This window comes from Zea mays, chromosome 1 (genome assembly GCF_902167145.1).
Source record: "Zea mays cultivar B73 chromosome 1, Zm-B73-REFERENCE-NAM-5.0, whole genome shotgun sequence".
Lineage (NCBI taxonomy): Eukaryota > Viridiplantae > Streptophyta > Magnoliopsida > Poales > Poaceae > Zea > Zea mays.
The window spans coordinates 190,705,147-190,715,871 of NC_050096.1; the positions used below are offsets into that span (position 1 = coordinate 190,705,147).

Consider the following 10,725-nt stretch of genomic DNA (forward strand, 5'->3'; position numbering starts at 1 on the left):
CAACCTCCATGCGCCTCATCCTGTGGTACCTGTTCTTGACCTGTCGGGGGGTGTGAGACAGCAAGAGTGAGCTCACATACGTTCATAGCTCAACAAGTTGTGGGGAATAATGTGCATGAACTCGCCAAAGGTGGAAGCTCATGTGAAGTGTAAGGCTTACCAAAGGTGATGGTTGAAGCTGAGCATTGCTTTTAAAGTTGGTCAAAATTTTATTAGCAATTACTAAGTATAAGTAAATACCAAACCCAATTAAGTAGTAGAACAAAAGTAACAACATCACCTGCGATGCAATGCATATGACAAATTGAATTTAGTTCCATAATTTAATCATGTGAGTGTCCAAGCTGCTCATGACCGTGAGCACGGCTAGTATACCAGTTTTACACTCTGCAGAGGTTGCGTATCTTTACCCACAAGTCATGTTACCCATCTACCAAGAGACGGCCAATCCCATACACCTCTACCAAGAAGGCGAGGCAGGGTAACACTACGAGGCCTTTACAAAGTTCCACTAGCTTCAGAAAACCCGCTACAGTTTATAGGAAGCTCCAATGCAGGAATCCTTCGCATGACCGCCATCGCAGCAAAATCATCCCAAGGGCCTCCCTACACTGACCACTCCCCTACTGCCCTTGCCCCTTTCGGGTAAGGTAGTCATCCACTAGCTTTCCTAATTAATCAGCCAAGGGCGTCCCATTAAACCCTTGTGGTAGCACTGTTTTCCCGGGTGGTTCTCCATGTTCCAATTAACATAATGATCTTATCATGAACAGTAATAAACAACTGATAATAAAAGTATAATCATGAATAAAATGTATCTCCATACCCATAACCACATAAAGCATAGCAGGTACTACCTAAAGATTCAGTGGCAAACAAGGTATAAAGATAATCAAACTAGGATAACCTATTGGGTCCCATCAAAATTAACCTATGCAGATCATTATGATTAATCAGAACATGAATGGGTAAAAAGAAGTGATCAAGGGCACAACTTGCCTGGCACTTGAGATTTCAGGTACCAACTTGCTCTTTGATGATACGTAACCTCGCGCTAGTCGTAGCAATACAAACAAACATGGTATAGGCAAAATTAACATCACACCAAACATAAGAACAAACTGCATAAGAATATTCTACGCGTCGCTACGAGATCGTGGGTTCGAGAGTCACTACAATCTAGGTCATGGTTGAAAAGGTATGGTTTTCAGAGGACCCATGCAATTTAGGCAATTAAAACTAGACCGTTAGTTGATTTAATAGATCATGTGAGAAAATAATCTAATAAGTAATTAATTCAACTTTAAGTTAAATTGTAATTTAATTAGGGATCATATTTGAGCCAAACTATAATTATAAACATATTAACTTTGATTTAGAGATGTTAATATACTAAACATAGATTAAATAAATATCTAACTATAAAAGTATGTTCTATGGTACAATTAGTGTTGCCACTGTGTAGACAATATTTTTATGAATCTAACGCAATTTGAATGGGTCAAATCGGAGTTAAAATGGATTTGATACGAATTAAACAAGTTTCTTGATTTATTTTTAAACTAAAAATCATTTTCTGAATTGTTTTATCCCTTTTATTCAACACTTGGGCTGCGGACACAATTTACCAGAAGCAAAGGGGGTTCTGCGCAAATACTAGGACCACACTGTAATGGTTTTAACACTGACTTGGACGGCGGGTTAGTTTAGGAAAAGACGAGGGTCTCTTTAGAAAGTATTCCAAGCGAAGGGGTAAGCTTCGATCACAGCCGCCCGATCTGATCCAACCATCTAGATTAGATCGCGGCCGCCCGAGCACTCAGACCACCCGATCCGAATCCGAGGGTCAGCATCCGATCAACGAAACAATACACGTTGGATTCGATCCAAACCGCTGGCGCACGGATCGACGACCCAGATTTCGTCACGAAGGGGTACGCTCAGGATTTGATCACAGCCGCACACTCTACATCCAACAGCCCGCACAAGTTTCCCCTCGTCCTACCCTCATCTCTCCCCTCACTGTAACGCAAGGCGGCGGTGCCCCCAAGCAGAGCGGCAGCGCCATGGCCGGCAATCCCGCGCTGGGCCCCGATGAACGGTGTAACACGTGAAAGAGCTAAAAGCATACAGAGGACATTGCGAATCAATTGTAGGAGTTCTTGCCTCAAATGGTGGCGACTGCAGTGCTGTCCTCGATGAAGTGTGGGACCATGGCGAGGTTCTGCGCGGGTGAGCAATTCCCAAACCACCCGATCATCCATTTTCCCCCGATTGAGCAGCGGACATCATCGGTGTTACGCCTAGGTCCTTCCTCAACCCTCCCAATGGCGCTAATCATGGCGGCGGACCCGCTGTCTTTCTCCATCCTACGACGGCGGCTGACAAAATCCCTACCCAACCTACGCAGACACCCAAATCTCCCCTGGTGATTGGCTCGGCAATGACTTGGGGACCGGGGCGGGGCTCAGGTCTTATAGGAGGCGAGTCTGAGGCGGTTCCATTGCATGCGCCGGCTCCGGTGGAGTAGGAACCCTTCACCGTCCGCGCGCACATTCTGTTACGGCTCATGCGAGGGAGATGGTTCTGACAGAAGGAGCCCACCGGCAGTGGCTAATCCCCACGCGAGGACGGTAGTGGCTACAGAGAGGGCTCACATAGCAGAGGCGCTAGGATGAATCCAAGTTCGCGAGTGCGCATCAGCCAGAGCATGCGCGTGGAGCCGCTGACCACAAGGGCCCATATGTCGGACACGGTAGGGTTTCTGGGCCGTGCGCATGCGTGGAGCAAAAGGGAAAGTGGGCCGAATTGGTGTCTGTTGGCCCAATGGTGCACAATTTCGTTTTTTATTTTTCCTTTCTCCACTATTTCCTTCCCTTTTGATTTAAAACTTTGAATTTCAATTCAAATGTTGTTGTGCATTTGTTTTTTTTCCAATTAAACATGTTCTTTGAACATACCAATATTAATTTCATTTATAAAATTTATTTTTTTATAGTCTCTCTTTTCTTTTTATTATTTTCCCTTTCTCACTTATAAATTAAGTCTAAACTCTAATTTTGAACCTTAATGATTCCTACTGATGTGATCACTATTTTTGGTAAATGCACACACACGAAACTCCAGCATGATGCATGATATATTTTATATGTTATTAGCTAATTACTCACCTAAAATGAGATTATTCACAAGCTATATTATATAGAGGCAAACATATAAGTGATTCAACTCCATCTTCAATATTTACATTTTTGAGCATTACAAATCCTACCCCCCCTTAACAGAAATCAGCGCGTTCCGGATCAGCGCGCATGGCGCGTGGGACCCAGCCTTCGCGTCGTGGGGTGAGAACCCTGGAGCACGTCAGTGGAGACTTCGCCCGTGACGCTTGGGGGTGCAAGTGAGGAGATCTGCCTTTAAAAGGGGTCTGACCCCCCGGGCAGTAGCCATGCCTTCGCACTCCTCTCATGCACCGCGCCCTTCCTCCTTGCGAGCCCCCAGATGGGGTGCACTTGTGCTGCCTTGCTCTTGTTGCCGTTGGAGGAGCGCGGCCTCGTGGGGGCTGGCGCCCTTCAGCCATCGCTCGGCTTCAAGGATTTTCATCATGCAGCCCGGCTGCATTCCCTCACCAATCACTACAAGAAACTGATAAATGTTCGTGGGTAAAATTAAGAACGTGGGTACCGATGTTCTTAATTGAGTTAAGTTCATGAGTTTGTTGAAGAACGTGGGTACCCACGTTCTTAGTTTAAATTCGTGCGTCCAAGCTAAAACCGTCGAACTTATCATATTAGGAACGTGTGTACCCACGTTCTTATATTAAGTTCGTGGGCCACGTGGACACCGTCGAACTTAACTAAAAACCTAAATCCCAACCCGCCCACACGACTCTCTTCTTTCTCGTCCACTGCACGTGCCGCGCGCACTCCTCCACCGCGCCGCCGCCAGCCACTGCGCTCGCCGCGCCTCCGCCACGGCTCCTCCACCTCGCGCGCCGCCACCACTGCGCCATCGAGCCACCGCCAGACTCGTGCCCAACCGCGGCCGCCGCGCCGCCGCCAGACCCACCGCTCCTCCACCATGCTCAGAACAAGGCGGGCCGCATTGCCAAAGACAATCTCACTCCCCTCCTCTCGTTCCTCCCACTCTCGCACGGAGAGCCAACTCCACCCCGTCTCCCGCGACAACCGAGTGCTCTGTCTTCTCGCCGCGCTTCGCTCCCTGTCCGCGCCGCGGCTGCGGCCGCGACTGAGGCGTAGGACCCTACCCGATTGTTTTATCTGTTCCAGGTAGCTGCTCTCTATTCCGCCAGCGATCGAGAGACCAAGAGGAGCAGGAGCGATGGCGAGGAGCTCGTTCAAGCTGGAGCACCCCTTCGGTTCGTCCCTTCGATTCCTGATTCCCCCCTCCTCATCCGGGCTTCAGCTCAGGTTATTGGTCGTGCTAGGGTTTCGGTTGTTTGGCTGGTACTGGTAGATGGTACCCCGTGCGGACCTATCAATCAATCGATTCCTTGAATTTTCTAGGTTATATAAGCAAAGCTTTGTTGGGGGCGGGCGGGGGTTGGTCTGTTCTATCGTTTCGCGATCCTGTGATGGTTGGATACATGTTTTTTTGGTTGGGGGTGTTGTGGTGGGAATCTGCAGCTTTGATGGAGTGCTCGTGGTAATCTGTAGGCTGGATTGTTGGAACTTGATGACGTTTGCAGTTAAAATTCACTAGGCGATTCATAGGTTGTTTGATGTAATCTCCCCGCATCTAGATTTAGCCATTGCCGCTGCTGCATTGTTATTTGAGCCTTACGAATTGAGTCATCTCAACCAGTTTTGTAGTCATTGTTGTTTGAGCCTTAAGCTTTGGCTTGGTTACTGATTGCTATTATCCTCGGGGTGGTAGCGGCGAGAACGGCGACGCTCTGCAAGTGGTGGCGAAGACGCCAAAGAGGAGGACGACGCTGGAGAGCCAGCTGATCAAGTTTGAGGACGAGGACAGCGAGAAGGCAAGAGCAGCCGCGGATGCGATGAGTCCTGTGCAAGTAAGTGGGTCTCTGGGGAGTTCTTTAGAGCTTTTCCTCGTTTGGATTCATCATCATTGGGTTGCTTTGTTTCATCTTGTGATTGCTAAAGAAAGAGGGCTTTTGTCATACAAAGAAGATTACAAAATAGAAAGGGGCAAAGGGAGCCTAAGTTTTATCTGAATGATACTAGGCTGTATGTTACTTTTTTTTAGATCTGAATTTCTCATGCCTGTAGACTGTAGATGAGAACATTTTAGAACTGAACAAAAATGCTAGACGTGGTTTAATTTTCTTGTGTACTTCTGATGGTTGATATCTTCCTTGTACAGGATGGATTGTTGATAAGAAAACCACCAGGCATGAATGTTAAGTAGAAACTTGTGTATTTATAGTTTAAGACGTGAGGTGTGCCTATGAGGTAGTAACATCAACCTCTCACCTCTGTGGATTTAGTTGTCTTCCTCTTTATGGTTTAGGGAAATATAAGTTTTTCTGCATTATAAAATATCCAGTACTAATTTAACACATACTGTATTTGTTATCAGATTTCGAGTCTAAACAGAGAAGATAAAATTCTAATGGTAACAACTACTAGTAGGGAATCATTGTAAAGGTTGTAAATACTGTTTGTCCAATATCTATCTGACATATTGCTAATCCCCACAATTATTTATTGACAGAGTGGGAAGGGACATGGCCTACGATTGCTGGTCCTGCGACTTGCTATGTGCTGCTTCATCACCAGATCTGTACAGGATAAACCTAGAGCAGGTCTAATTTCAGCGCTTAATAGGCATACCAATATTAGTTGTTTGTTTATCTTGTATTAGTCATCAACAAAACATCATATTTTACACTTTTATTTGCCACCCAATACTGATTCAAAGATCAACATAAACATATTATTTTGAATGGTGTTCCACTTAGCTATATGACATATGCCTTATTTGATTTTGGTGGTATCAGTTCTGGTTGTGACTGCATTATATGCACACATTCCTTCTGTTGGTTTATTGAATTTACTTCCTCCCAATCACTTCTGCAGGGACGATTCCTTGCTTCTCTTTCCTCCGAATCACCAGCAATAAATGCGGTTACACGAAGGTAATATTTTTTTATTAACTTACATGGCTTGCTAGTGACTAGATTATCGAGTATTGTTAACTCCAAGATTAATTGCTGTGCTCCCAGTAAGATCCATGGGCTTGTTGCTTGCGGTGGTGAGGATGGTGCGGTTGAGTGTTTTGATATGAGGAAAAAAACTTCTGTTGGCAGAATTAATATTCCAACTGTTAGTTCTGAAGATTATTCTCAGGTTCACGTTTTACTTTGACAGCAAGTTAGTAAATTGATGCTTAAGTTTGTAAGTTGTAACGGTCTCTTATGCTTAAAACTGCAGGAGGTCACGTCTTTGCAATTTGATGAAGATCAAGGATACTTTATGGCAGTGGGGACCAGTACAGGAAAGGTATATGTTGTCATGAGCTGTTTTTCTGCTTGATTTTCACTGCTCTCTTTCCCTCTCTTAATCTGCCTAGTTATTTTTTATTTCCCCTACTACCATGACAGAATCTAAGTACCATGTGTCAGTATTTTGCATTGTGCATAGTACATTTTGTGCCTTTTCTATCCTTATTACAACAATTTAACTCGTTTTGCTCCATTTATGCCTCTGTTTTCTGCTTTAAGTCTACGTAGATTAACATTTGTTTTATTGTGCAACTGTTTGTGATAGCTACTTTGTTTGACCTTTGCAACTTCAAATAAAATGATGACATGATAATTGTGCCATTACAGGCTATTGCATGTTTGACCTTTATGTTCTTTCTAAAGTATGCTAATTGATGTTGGAACCTACAAAGTTGGACAATACAACTTCATGTGTTGTATTTATAAAACTCGACCGGTTTGGACAATACAACCTACAAAGTGACCTTTTTTAACCTCGCCCTGAAATTCGCTCCCACTAGGATTCGAACTCGAATTTAGGACCTGAGGAGTGCTACTCAGACCACATAACCAACTCTAGAGGCCCTTTCACATGTGTTGTATTTATAGCTTCTGGTTAAGGAGCAAAGGGGGGGGGGTGCATCATGCATTCTTCCTTTGTTCTATTCACCTCTTGCTATTACTGGTTGTTCAGACAGTGGGGTCTTGGGGTCGACCTTACATTGTGTTTGCCCAGGCCATCCTATTTGTTTTCAATACCCAACATAGAAATGGGAAGTTTGGTCTTAAAGACAGCTTTTTTGGACACTCAAATAACTGACCATATTTACTTAGCAGTCAGCACCTTCTAGCTTAGTTTTTTTCCTTGAACATGTAAAACTGCATGTCATTGCATTAAGAGAAAGTAAGGCCAAAATAGCAAAATACAATGACCTTACATTCTTACACTATCACGACAACCAGAACAAACACCTTACATTACCATGCATGACCAGAACAACCTTACGTGACCTTACAACCAAAACAACCACTAAAAGATGACTTAAACAGCCTTATGCAACCAACTTGATGCAAGGAAACAGATGACAACGGCCAGCCACAAACCGTAAGGGATTTAGATCCCAATGGGTTTTGAGGAAAATATTTTTACATTAAGCAAAACTCTGAACAGAAGTTATGTGCTCTACAACTTCCTATTTCTTCAGTTTGGCTATTGTACTTAACAGCAGTGTGCTGTATGCTATTCTAGTGGTGTTTATAGATCTTTTTCTTTTATATAAACATGACAGCTATCCCTTTAAAATTTTCTATATTTATTTCATTATTTTTTAATCTCAGTATGCATCAACATTTTTGGGATTTTCTGTAGATATCAATATATGATTTACGCATGTCTTCTCCTCTGAGAGATAAGGATCACATGTAAGTCTCTATTTCCTCTTGTGAAGGGTTTTCACTTGTTAATCTTTATCAAAAGTTAGTTCCAGCCAATCAACCATTTCTACATAAATCTTCTGAAGGAATGCTCTCATTGGATGGGTTTTTCTTACTCTACTTCCTTCTGCAAACAGGGCCTTACCTTTTCTTGGTTCTCCATCCTAATATCATGCCATTTCACACACATTCTGTCTGTTTTGTTAAAAAACAGATACAACTGCTGCAATAAGTTTTTGAATCTGTATGTTTTTTTAATGTGTCTTGGAAGAATAAGCTGTAAACAGCGGGTCCAAATCTCTATTACTTTTGAAATGCAATCAATAGTTGAATGCTTATTGAGTTACATATTGTACCTTTCACTGGGCATGTAATTGTTGTTATCTGTTTCAGGTATGGTAGCCCAATATTAAATATCAAATGGCACCAGACACTTAATTCTACTGAACCTAAACTGATCACTGCTGATAAGCACATAGTGAGAATCTGGGATCCTAATACAGTGAGTTTCTTCCTTTCCATTTTGTTCAAATGTTTTCTTCATTAGTATTCATGGTGTAATTTTACATATATATTGGGTTTGATGTGGATTTAAAGCAAACTCTAATTTAAGACATTACTGATATTTTATGATCCATTGGGTTTTGGTTTGCTCGCCTTCTTGAAGTAAAACATGGCCGTGGTTATACCTTAAAAGGCTTTAAGCTAGTTTCTATTATGGTGCAATCTGAAATTCTGAACGTATCTTGAACTCTTTCTGTAAGGCTGTAACATTTGAATACGTACTGGTAATGCATGCCATAGCCTCTATTTGAAGCAAATTAGGGAAGTTACTACTTACTAGAATAGAACCCAAATTTTGTATATTAGGTTGTGCTGACAGCTTTATTCCTTATTTATCCTTGTTTGACTTTGGGTTTATTTGGGAAGCATGTATTTGCATAGCACTTGAAACCCAGCTACCTTCCAACATATCTACAAATTCTTAGGGAATATGTGAGTTATCAGTTTTACCAAATTATCTGTGGTTCCAGGCTACATTTATGTCTATGAGGAATATGTTTCTCACGGCACTAATATCTATTTAGTACCTGCATTCTTTTTGTTGCTTGTTGATGATACTAATACTGTCTGATATAACTAGTTGCTTTTTCTCTCTTTGGTAAGAATCTGCAATTAAATTTGACATCCATTGGTTATATATATTTTCCTTGTTCAGTTACCACACATGCTGCCATCTGAAAATGCATTTTCAGCTGCTGTATCTGCTCTAGAGTGAATGAAGGACATCGTCTTTGGAAGTCAGACATCACCTAGAGCTAGGGTGTCCATTCTTGACATGTTTCTCTTAGTGATAGGTGGATACTGTCTAGCTAGGAACAGAGTCTTGAGGGATTGATGGACGCATGCATCTTCAATTCCTGTGTGTTGTATTACTACTGGTACAATCTCCAATTCTTGTGAACTTATGTATTTGGACTGTCAATTTGTGATATGAACATATATCAATGTGTTTGAAATCTGTATTGTATGTTATATTCTGTGTTGTATATGATATTATGTGTGTCTAATTTTTCATTTCTGTATTTTTTATTTTTTCTGGAAAAGGGTTAAAAACGTGGGTACCCACGTTCTTAATGTTAAGAACGTGGGTACCGTCGAACTTATTGTGCAGTCCTCGCAGACCCACGTAGGACACATAAGTTCGACGGCCACATGGCCCCGTCGAACTTAACCGTAAGAACGTGGGTGCCGTCGAACTTATGGGAAAAAATTCGACGGCCCCCGTCGAACTTAAAAACCCACGTTCTTAACCTTAAGTTCGACGGTACCCACGTTCTTAATGTTAAGTTCGACGGTACCCACGTTCTTAACCTTAAGAACGTGGGGGCCGTCGAACTTACTTCTTTAAGTTCGTCCAAAAATCGCCGTCGGCTATATTCGTCGGTAAACCCACGTTCTTATGGTAAGTTCGACGGCCTATTACATTAAGTTCGACGGTTTTTCACCCACGTTCTTTAACCAGTTTCTTGTAGTGAATGGTCATCCAGGATGGTGACCATCAGCTTCGTGGTGGGGAAACGCAGGCCGGGCTGCGGCCCTCCTCCTGCCCTCAGCTTCAAGGATGTTCATCATCCGTGCTGGGGAGGAGGGTGGGCCGAGCTGGGGCTCTACCTCCCGTACGGGCCGGCGAGCCGCTTCTTCCTCCAGCATTCGAGGGAGAAGGGCATCCTCCAGCCCTGCGGAGGTGACGTCCTACAGCCATGCGGGGGGAAGGCGAACTGGTGCTGCCTAGTCAGGGTGCAGCTGTCCGTCCTCCACCCGGGCGACGGTCGTGCCATGCGCGGGTGGCCGCTATCACCGGCCCTACGGAGGGGGCGGACTTCGACAACGTGGGTCCGGTCGGCCGCAAGCGTCGGCGCCACCTACGGCCGGACCTCTGGCTCTTTGGCTTGTCCTCGCCCCTCGTGTGGGGGATGGGGGCGAGGGCCCTTTCGCAGCAGCGTTTGCACTGAGGTCGTCGCTGCTGCTGTCTTGCCACTCGAGACGGAGGTCGCTGTCGCGCTGCTGGTGCAGCGGTCGCCGGTGAGCCACCTGGAGCTGGTTGTCCCGCAGGCCCTCTGGTGTGGAGGTAGTTTATTCCTGCGGGAATGGAACCGGAGTTTCGTTTGTAGGGGAATATACTGGTTTTTGCCTGAGCAAAATGTAACTGCTTCAAGTACTTAGACATTTGTCATAGGTCGGGGGGACCGCTGAGGGTGCGCCGACGTCTAAGTCCATGTAGCATAGTTACCCCAAGTATATGTTTGTTCTTTGCGGCCGCC

General features: G+C 44.2%; 1 pseudogene across 1 annotated transcript; it reads left to right on the forward strand.

The window, feature by feature from the left end:
• The first annotated feature begins 5,695 nt into the window (after positions 1-5,695).
• Positions 5,696-8,403, forward strand: LOC100285973 (nucleolar protein pseudogene; annotated as a pseudogene). The gene is made up of 6 exons (NR_174079.1): positions 5,696-5,788; positions 6,063-6,121; positions 6,209-6,332; positions 6,417-6,485; positions 7,836-7,888; positions 8,294-8,403. The product of NR_174079.1 is annotated as a nucleolar protein pseudogene (transcript).
• Positions 8,404-10,725: the final 2,322 nt, after the last annotated feature.